Raw genomic sequence first — 11,290 nt, 5'->3', positions numbered from 1 at the left:
AGATCAGCTCGGTGTTTGTGACCACCTAGAGGGGTGGGATAGGGAGGGTGGGAGGGAGACGCAAGAGGAAGGAGATATGGGGATATATGTATATGTATAGCTGATTCACTTTGTTATAAAGCAGACACTAACACACCATTGTAAAGCAATTATACACCAATAAAGATGTTAAAATAAACAAACAAACAAATAAATAAATAAATAAATAAAGAGACTTAAACATATTTACCAATTGCAATGCAGGGGCCTTACTTGTATTCTTTTTTTTTTTTTAACATCTTTATTGGAGTATAATTGCTTTACAATGCTGTGTTAGTTTCTGCTTTACAACAAAATGAATCAGTTATATATATACATATATCCCCATATCTCTTCCCTCTTGCGTCTCCCTCCCTCCCACCCTCCCTATCCCACCCCTCCAGACGGTCACAAAGCACTGAGATGATCTCCCTGTGCTATGCGGCTACTTCCCACTAGCTATCTACCTTACGTTTTGTAGTGTATATATGTCCATGTCTCTCTCTCGCTTTGTCACAGCTTACCATTCCCCCTCCCCATATCCACAAGTCCATTCTGTAGTAGGTCTGTGTCTTTATTCCTTTTTTACCCCTAGGTTCTTCATGACATTTTTTTTCTTAAATTCCATATATATGTGTTAGCATATGGTATTTGTCTCTCCCTTTCTGACTTACTTCACTCTGTACAACAGACTCTAGGTCTATCCACCTCATTACAAATAGCTCAATTTCGTTTCTTTTTATGGCTGAGTAATATTCCATTGTATATATGTGCCACATCTTCTTTATCCATTCATCCGATGGTGAACACTTAGGTTGTTTCCATCTCCGGGCTATTGTAAATAGAGCTGCAATGAACATTTTGGTACATGACTCTTTTTGAATTTCGGTTTTCTCAGTGTATATGCCCAGTAGTGGGATTGCTGGGTCATATGGTGGTTCTATTTGTAGTTTTTTAAGGAACCTCCATACTGTTCTCCACAGTGGCTGTATCAATTTACATTCCCACCAACAGTGCAAGAGGGTTCCCTTTTCTTGTTCAAGCAAATTGTTAATAATGAGACTTGGAAAGTTGAACACTGACTTTTTGTATTAAGGAGTTGTTATTTTTACATGTGATAATGGCATTGTGGTATTTTTTTAAGAGTCTATATCTTTTAGAGATATATGCTGAGATATTTATAGATGAAATCATATGACTGGAGTTTTCTTCAAAAAATATGGGGGAGTGGGAAGGAATTAGCTGAAAAGAGATTGTCTCTGAGTTGAATTTTGTTAGAGCTGGATGATGGTTTCATGGGGACTCATTATACACGGCGCCAAGGCCTTCCTTGTGATGACAGCTGCTAGTGCCATGTGCCAGAAATTTTTCAGAGCTCCATGTCTGCTCTGCTTGTATGGATGAACGTTGGCTGTTGCTCTAGGATGAAGACATCCAAATGCCCACTTTAATAGAGAGATGAAACAGAGCCACAAGAAGGTGGGTGTTGTAGAGGAGCTTTTTTGTTTGTTTTAAATGTATGTATCCAGCTCTTTCTGCTAAAAATTGAAAAGAAGAAGCATTTTGGAATTTATCAAGATGAGTAATGATGTGTGGGAGAAGCTAGTTGCCCCCTTTCTCTTTTCCTTCCTTAGAAGCCGAACCCTAATTGTTTGGCAGGCTTCATTGCTGCCTAAACATTTCCCAGCCTCCTTGTCATCAGGTTTGGCCATGTGATTTAGTTCTGGTCAATGAGATGTAAGCAGAAATGTTATGTGGATGTGTGAAACAGAGAGCTAGTGGGAACCTGCTGTATAGTGCAGGGAGCTCAGCTGGGTGCTCTGTGGTCACCTAGATGGGTGGGATGGGGGGGCAGGAGGGAGGGGATGTATGTATACATAAAGCTGATTCACTTCATTGTACAGGGGAAGTAACACAACATTTTAAAGCAACTATACCCCAATTAACAAAGAAAAAAAAAGAAACGTTATGTAGAACTTTCTGGAAGGCTCTTTAAAGGGAGCTGACTCATCTAGGAGGTGTGTCCCTCTTTTCTTCCCTCTCTTTTTCTTGCTGCCTGGAATGCAGGTGTGAGGTGTAGAGCTCCAGTAACTATGCAGGACCACTGAAACTGGAAGTCACATACCCAGTGTGGCAGAGCAGAGAGAAAGAAGGAGCCTAGGTCACTGATGACTCTCTGAACTTCCTGTCTCTGGACTTACTTTTCAAAGTGAAAATATACTTTCATGTGGTTGAGCCAAAATTACTCTAGATTTTTAATTAGATGCAAAGAGCCTAAATGCTAATTAATACAAGTAACAGATTGTTTATTGTTAATAAATAAAACATTAATCAAAAATAAAAGTATATAGAGTTGTTTATTCAGCAATTCCAGTCAGGATTTCACCCTGTAGATATGCACCAAGATATAGTATTGTTTGCAAGAGCAAACACTACAGGCAACCTAAGCATCCATGCATGGGCACTGGTTACACAGACAAGCCTTTAGTGGGTTATCAGGGAGCCAGTCAAACAGTGAGATCTGTGTTGCCGTGAAAGAGCCTCGGTTCTTATCATTCAGTGAAAATGAGTAAGTTACAAAGAAGCATGTGTAGTTTGATCTCTTGTGTAAATTATATCGTATAAATATAAATTATATTATTATATATTTAATTACTATATTTTATTATACATATATAAATTATATATGATTTTATATAATTATACGTATATGTTTTATCTATTTACTATATTTTATTGTACCATATATATGAATTATATATATAAATTGAATTGAAAAAATGAATTATATACCATATATAAAAATTATATATACATATATTATGTATATATGTATCTGTATACATATATATGGTATAATGTTATATATGTATGTATATCATTTTTATATATGGTATATGTATAACCATATATATATGTATATATTTTTTTCAGCTAGAAGGAAATAAAAATGTGCTAACTGATGGAAGAGAGGACCAGGGAGTTGGTGTGGGGAGAGGCTTTTATTTGTCACTGTATATATTTTTGTACAGATTGAATTTTCTCTCTACAGTCTTTCTTTATATTAATAAAAGAATTACTTCCAACAGCACACATTCTCTCCAAGCCTAATTTTATAAATTAATAGCACAAAGAGTTTGACTCATTAAATTTCCTTCAGTATCATTATCTTAATATTTAAGGTATAGACTGATTTCAGTCTGTACTAATTTCAATGGTTACAATAAAGGTATTATTGGGCTTCCCTGGTGGCACAGTGGTTGAGAGTCCGCCTGCCGATACAGGGGACACGGGTTCGTGCCCCGGTCTGGGAAGATCCCACATGCCGTGGAGCGGCTGGGCCCACGAGCCATGGCCACTGAGCCTGCGCGTCCGGAGCCTGTGCTCCGCAACAGGAGAGGCCACAGCAGTGAGAGGCCCACGTACCAGAAAAAAAAAAAAAAAAAAAGGTATTATTGTCCCCCTCCCATCTCCCTGACACTGTTCTTCTCTCCCTCTTTCTCCCTCTCTTTTACTCCCACTCCTCACCCTCCTCTCCTTCCCCCACTCTCCTCCTTCCATAAATATGTAATATTACTGACCAAGGACCTGGTCTTCCCAAGGCCCATGCAGAGGATCGGGGAGACCAGAACACAGGAAAGCATCTCCCCAGGAATGGCTGAGCTAGCTGAGGATTCTGTCCACCAGTGCCGGGACAGAAACAGATACTCTGCCTGAACACACAGTCCTGGGAACTCTCAGTGGCCTCCAAGTGGTTTTCACCAGGTTGTTTGTTTGTTGCCGATGAATGAGGTCACATGTGCTCCGACAGGAGTTGGCACATGTCCAGGAGTTTATTTACTTAGGCTTCAAGTGAAGGCAAAGGTTTATTGTGACACTTTCCCACAGCATCAGAGCTCTGCTTACAAGAGCAGGATGGGAACACAGCAGGAAGACAGCAGCAAGACAGCCATGTGCCACGAGGCAGATGGTAGAAGAGGTGACATTTGTTTCCAAGGGATCTCAAGGCCCTGCGAAGCCCACAAGAGCTGCTCAATTGATGTTTTCAATTTTAGGACAGTTATTTCTACGGGAAATAACCTTAGTTCCTGACCACATACTTTAGTGATAAAATCTGAACCTTGGCAACCCCGTGAACCGGAAAGGATTACCATAGGATGATCAAGAAAACTCATGTCTAAAGAATGGCAAGTTCCACGGTTGCTTCAGGGATGGATTCTCACATAGATTAATATGAGTTGATAAAGTCTGAGAGATGAAGGGAGGAACATGGGGGAAATGAGGGGTCTAGGAATTTGTCACTAGACCAGGTGTATTGGTCCCAACCATACTGGTTTTGAAAACCATGCCTGAAAGTTTGGTGGGTGATTTCAGGCACAGTTAGATCCAGGGCTCTCAACAGTACGTGAAGGACTTTTGTCACTGCCTCTTTCCCTCAGCCCTGCTTTCGTCAGTGTTAGTTTCATGCACAGTCAGGCATTCCCTACACGTTGGTAAAGGGTTACCAAGGGGTTCCATCTACCAGTTTAGCAATACTGGGCTCAAATACCTTTTTCTCTGTATTTCTAACAATGTCAGGGCCGATTTTCACTGCTCAGTTTGCGACACGTGCCCATCTCTGAACCAGTCACTGCCCCTGTGATCTTCTAGGCCCAGACCTGGTACCCAGGCCTGGAGCCAGTCACACCAGACTGGGGAATGGGAGGGGAATTTCAAGGGAAAATTAGTGTGTTGTTATCTATCAGAGGCAGGAGGAGATAGCTGACAGGCAATTAAATACCCCCTACACTGGCATAGACTGCCTAGCTTCAAGTTTTTTTCCAGTAGTAAATGAAAGGGAGAAGGGGGACTACCAATGTACCCCCAGTATATGATCCTTCTTGGAAATGTTAGAGATCACAGGCTCCCAGACTACAACCAAGGCTTTGGGGCTTACTCTAGAGTTTTGGGGTGTCTTGTAGTTATCCCAAGTATTGGGGTTGAAAACAGATTGGGACTAGAAAATATAAATGTGTTCTTAGAGGTATTCTCCACGCCTGGATGAATTCCTGGTCTAGGATTTTCCTCAGAAAGGAAGAATATTAGAAAAATTTTCCTAAGGAGTCCTTAGGAAATCCTAAGGAGTCAGCCTGTTTTACTTTTGCCATTGTTCCATTATTGCCTCTAATTAAAGACTTTCAAAGCAGTGAGTAAAGGGAGAGCTGGACTCACACTCAGGAGTTCTGCCCCCAAATCAGGGGGCTCTTCTCTGCTCTGCTGTGGGTGGGTAGAAAAAGCAGTAAAGAACATTGGTGCCACCTTCCAGAAATGGCATGTTTGAAAATAATTCTTTGTAAGACTGAGAAATGTTGCCTTTCTTAATACACAGATTGAGTGGAGTCTACAGAGACTTGGAAAATGCTGGATCAGAAGGTAAATGATGTGGTTGAACCAAGCAAGCAGAGAAGAATGCAGTACTGCCAGCCCTTTCCCCATGTCAGAACATGAGAACTGGGTGAAGACAAGTAGCTCACCTGCCAATTTTTGTCCTTACTGGGGAGAGAATATTCTGGAACTCTTCCTGCAGGAAAGGCCATCAGGCATAGACCTATTTCCAAACAAACATTACTAGTAAGGAGGAGTGGTATAGTTTGGAAATGTGAAGAAAGAAGAGAAAGGAGTCAGTTTTGGCTGCAGGAACAGCTTAGGTGATGCCCAGGGGAGAAGCACCAGCCAGAGACCTGTCAGTTAGATTCCACCTCTGAGCATGCTGGGAAGTTTTCACAGAGCTTCTGGTCATTTTTCATTCCTTTTACTGAGGACGGTTCAGGAAGTCCAGGTTAGACAAACCCTGTGCCTCCTTCTCAGTTCCAGAACATGACCCAAAGAGGAAGCAAGATCTGGAAATGTCAACAAAGGTAACCCAGTTGACCTGCCACACATACTTCCTCACTGACAACTACTGGAAAGGGCCATCCTACCCACCATGGGACTGGACCAGGAATGGCCCCTAACCAAACGAGGAACCAACAGAATTACTCTTTCTGAAATCAGAGACATAGCTAGAACTGCCAAACATGCTTGAGGAACGTAAGGAAACAGATACATGGAACATAAGCTGAGGCACCAGGGCGACCACTTGCTGCACTGGGGACCCTGAGCCTGAGTGACGAGCACTTTTCTGTTTTAGACCCACTGATTCATGTGTGTGGACCCCCATAGGCTTTGGAGCCTGTGACCCCTGTGCTAAGTCAGGGAGCTCAGCTCTGGCCATGGAGGGTTTCTCAGGGATCCCAGTTCCTGTCCCTTCTGAGGTCTAATTTATTAGTTATCCTGAATTCCCAAGACTTTTTCATACATAGAGTGAGCGCTCTCTCTTCTCTCCGCTACCCGCACACAATACACAACTTATCTGAGCAAAGTTGAGTGGGTTTCAGACCCAGCTGCCAAACGAGCTTTCAGTAAAACAACTTCTGAGCATTAACCTAGCGGAGGAAAGACGCCACGGGGAAGGGAATTGGAGTGTATGGTACTTCATTTCCATGCCTTCACCTGGCATTGGCCCCTCTAAAAAGGTCCTCCACACACCTCCTTGGCGGCCTCTGAACCCCTGTTGATGTGGATTCTTTCAGGCCTCACCCCACCCCAGCACCTGGGCATAGCTAACTATGTCATGGAGACATCAAGCTCTAAATGACTTTTTTTTTTGCCCCTACCTTCTCGCTCAAGTTGTCAACTTGTATGTTCAGGAGATAGTTTTAGATGTTTGCTTGTTTTTTGCGGAATTTTGGTGACCTCACTCACTGGGTCTGTGTATAGATGCCAGGAGAGAAAAGGGTGCTCACCGTCGGCGCTCAGAGACCTGTGTGTTTTGGGGCTGTTGCCCAAGGAAGTGGGTGTGCAGCATGCTTTAAAGCCATCGTGCAGTACTGTGCTCTCTTCTGTGAGTCAGTCATGTGCTGTCTAAAATAGGTGTTGAGTGTGGGCAGGGCAGTTCAAAGACAACAGGACTCATCGAGTTTATTCCCAGGGAGAGTGCGACCCCTCATACAAAGGCTTGGTGAGGCTCCTTTTGGCTGTTGTAAGGGTCGGATTGAGCCTGCAAACCCACTGAGTTGACTGGTTCAGCTCGGCCCTGGTGATCCCCACATACAGCTGTGCGCTGTGTCTTTAGGGAGGTGGGAGCAAGTGGATTTTACCAAATGTCTGGACGTGAGGCAGGTGCACACTTGTGGCTGGGCTTTCCTAATAAACTCTACAGTGTGTGGTTCCCTAGGAATGCACAAGCTCACTAATGGAGCCGAAGACTGAGGCACACTAGGGATTTTCACACTTTTAGAACATGTGTTTGGAGATGGGGAACCCTCCCTTGCTCCACACACTTGTATGAACATGTTGTCATGTTGGTCATGTGAACGTTTAACCAATAGCTCAGGCTGATACAGGACAATCGGCTTAGTTCTAAGGCCACCCATGGCCCTTCCTGCTCAGCTGGCTATTCCATGTTAGATCATTGAAAGGGTCATCACATGACTATGAGCAATCCCATGTGAGACCTGAGGAAAGGAGCCTTCTGATTTGAAAAGGCCACGTGGTGATGAGCAAACTCCAGGCAATCTGCAGCTGTAATGCATCAGGGCACAGAATGGACACCTTTTCTGCAGTGCAAGGAGGAGGGGAAGTAGTTGTTTAGAAACATTGCAAATACTGGTGCAAGAAAAGCTAGGAATTTCCAAGGATTACGTGTGGCAGGTGCCTGTTGTGTCAGAGAAAACCTTTAGAGATCACTCTGTAGAGGGCGAGGAGGAAGGTTTGCTGGACTAACAAAAATACTCGCTTTCCACCCAGCCTTGCCCTAGGCAGATACGTGGCAGAAGGTTATCCTTCAACTTCCCTTTCTGTACCATTTTCTTGACCTTGCTCTTAGCTTTCACATCCCATATCACCACCATCCATGCTGTAGGCAACCATCACTCTCTCAGCCCGCTTATATCCCTCATTTTTATCCTAGAATAAGTATTAGTCACTGTGTTAAGTCTTCCGAGATGATTCTAAGCCCTACTGTTAACTGTGAAATATTAGAAGAATGTGTCCCCCTTTTAGTGACCATCATCAGAAGTGGAAGGCCCTGTGGACAATAGGAGAGCTTTTGTACTTTCTTGACACTGCCAATCATGATTTAAGGCAAACTCTGCTTAAGACAAAGACAATAGCATATCCAACAAGAGACCAGAAGCAGAAAGTCATCCAAACAGAAGGACAGTGTCCCTGAAAGGGACTCACATTTTTATGTGTTGCCGCTTTTTTTGTTGTTATTTTTGTTTGTGTTAATTTGTTTTTTAAATTATATTTTGTTTTAGTTTGTTTTTTGAGAACTTGACATTTTCCCTCCCCTGGTGCCCACAACTGTGGGAGCAGCATTGGCTGGCCCATGGCATCTCTTTGGGACTCAGGAGTCACTACAGCTTCCAGGTAAGATTTCAGGTCCTGAGGTCCCTCCCTACTGCATTTGGGAAGACATTTTAAGCAACAAGAGAGCTACTAACAAACTACAATATAGCTGAAAACTTTGCTGTCAGATGGTAGTTATATACAGCCTGAGTCTCACCTTGTCGTCACGTGTAAAGGCTACCTCTGAGCCCAGGCTCCCAGTACATACAGATATGTCATCTGATTGCCTTATTGCTTAAATTTGTTAACTTTTGAGAGGAATATCATGGAGACTAAGTAAAGGAAGATTCTAGGATTGTTAAACTTGCTAAAGCTTTTCACCAGTTCTCAGATGATTTCTGAAATGATCACATTTGGAGACATATTGCATACAACGTTTCCACCTATTAGAGCCCCATGAAATGGCCATTCCAAATGGTAATAATGCCAGGAAGTGAGTCCTATTCCTGCTAGATGAAAACCCCATTAAGACTTCATTTGCTTCAAAGTAATTTACTTGGACCTCTTTCCTTACCTGACTTAATGGTTCTTATCAATGTCCCAGTGCTCAAGGGATATAGTAGGCATTGTTTTTCTTTTTTTATAAGGAGAAAAAAAATATTGAGAAGGCAGAACTACAGCTTGTTGCCTCTGAGTGGGGGTCTGTTCTTTTTTTTCCTATCACAGTTCTGTCAATTCTCTTGCCAATATTTTCTAATTTCTTTCTTAGTTCTAAAGATTTTCTTCTAATTTATTCCACCCTCCAATTCCATGTCCCGCCTAGTAACGATTTCCCATTCTCCCCCCAGTGTCTTTCCAGTCAACATCTAACTTTGCTTCCTCCTCGTTTCTTTCACCTCATGACTTCTTCTCTTACCCATAATCATAATTGGGTGGGTTTTTGCCATCCATGCAACAGTGGCTCAGTGGGATATCTGATAAATTCCCAAAGCCTTACAGTTTGACAGTAGCCAAATTCTGTATCCACGTGGTCTGACATCCTCTTTACTAAACACACATTCTCATTGCCTATAAGTAATCCTACCCCCTTTGGAGTCCTCCACCACCACCACCAATTTTGAATATTTTTTTTCCAATCTCCTGACATTATGAAGATTTTCTCAGCTTGCTGAAAGGAGAGCAGTGCTACTGTGTCATAATATTCAAAGTTCTCTTACACACATCCCCCATCTTTTCTTCTTCCTAATACCTACTCCCCACCTGCACTCTATTCAAACGCATTTCATTCTGCATACCTGGTGTTTTCCTATTCCTTGCTGGAGAAGGCATCACTGTAAAGCTGTCTAGATGGTCAACCACCAAAAATGTGCAAGGATCTCACAAGACCATGATCATAGGCCTAATTGGAGAATAAGGACATCCCACAATTGCATATAAACATGTTCCCATTTCAGTTTATGTAAGTTTATGTCAATTATTAATAGAAAATTTAGCTGTTTTTTAGAGAAATGCATTGTTTTGGGTTACTTCATCTTCAGAATCCATTTAATTGGCTTTTTCCCAGATTTTTAGTTAGAACTAAACAAAAGCTATTGTAGACTAGAAAACATCAAACAAATATATCATGATTTCATTGCAAGTTGGTTTCACAACCTGCATACTTGAAAAATGAGCATCATCAGCTGAGTTTAAATACAATAGAGATATCAGAACTCGACCCACTGGCCACACAGGAAAAGATATTTACGTAAGCAAGCTTTCAAAAATCAGTAACTAGAGTGACATTTGATGTGGCACTTGATAAACAACAGCTAAAATGAAAAGTGTTAGTTATCCATGGTGATGACTAATGATAAAATATCCATTGCTTCAATATTTCCATGTGTGGGAGAAAAAAGTATGACAAGGAGGGCAGAGCCTTTTGTGATGAATGTTCCAGCCGGCGAGACTGCCAGGTGGTTCTGAGTCTCTGTTGAAAACTGTTTAGAAGGCTTGCCCTCTCAGAGGAAGTCAGCTCTGCTGCTTTAAGGTAGTGGTTTACAAAAGCCAGGGAGCTTTGAAAATACAGCAAACATAGCAATAACCATGGCCTCCACCCATGATAACCAAATAAAAATATCCAGGGTGTCAATGTTCTGTCTTAAAGCTCCCAGCTGATTCTAATGTGCAGCCAGAGTTGAAAGCCATAGCTCTAGGCCTGACGACTTATGAATTTTGAGGGTGGACAAGGAAATGTGGTTCCATTTCAGGGTGGTGGACTAAGTATATCGTCCAGCATCTTCATCCCTGCAGCAAGGCCCTTAACTGATGATCCTAAGTCAGAAGTGAAACTTTCAGTGAACCAGAAACCAGGATAAATCCTAAAGTATGGGATGTACACTGGATTGATGCAAAAACGCAGAGCCCAATCTAAAATGTGTACAGAAGACTAGTGCCAAAAAGGTGAAGGAGCACCAAGACTCCATCCGCAAGGTGGCAGACACCCGAAGCAGGAGGGTAACAAGGACAATCAACACTTCGGTCCTTGGGGCACTGCTGCAGGAGGGGCCATCAGTTCATCCTCTACTGATGCCTTTCCATCTGCTCTTGAGCCAAACGGCAGTGACAAAGTGTCAGCCTCCAGGTAGGAGTCATGGCCAGGGAGCCCATATTAGATGGATATGGCTCTGTGTCATGAGGAGGGAAATTGGGCACCAGACCTGAACACCCCAGAGAAATCTCACCCAGTGGCTTTTCCTTCTTCACTGTCCCTGAGAAAAGGCCAGAGGACAATTTAGAACAGCAATCTCCCCAAGAAGTTGACTACTCATTGACAGACAATGCAATTTAATGGAGAATCTCAACCATATAGATTACAGAGACAAGATCACCACACATATGAAGAAGACCAACGCTACAAAAG

The 11,290-nt window shown here is 42.6% G+C and overlaps 1 long non-coding RNA gene across 2 annotated transcripts in view; it reads left to right on the top strand.

Annotated features, from left to right (window-relative positions):
- Positions 1-1,398: 1,398 nt before the first annotated feature.
- Positions 1,399-11,290, top strand: part of LOC309820985 — a 91,695-nt gene continuing 81,803 nt past the window's right edge. For both annotated transcript variants that reach the window (XR_014296562.1, XR_014296563.1), the window contains exon 1: positions 1,399-1,497. This is a non-coding gene — a long non-coding RNA (uncharacterized lncRNA). The remainder of the gene's footprint in view (positions 1,498-11,290) is intronic.

Source organism: Grampus griseus, assembly GCF_964374135.1.
Source record: "Grampus griseus genome assembly, chromosome: 3".
In the NCBI taxonomy this organism is placed as follows: domain Eukaryota; kingdom Metazoa; phylum Chordata; class Mammalia; order Artiodactyla; family Delphinidae; genus Grampus; species Grampus griseus.
This window is presented reverse-complemented; position numbering and strand designations above follow the sequence as displayed.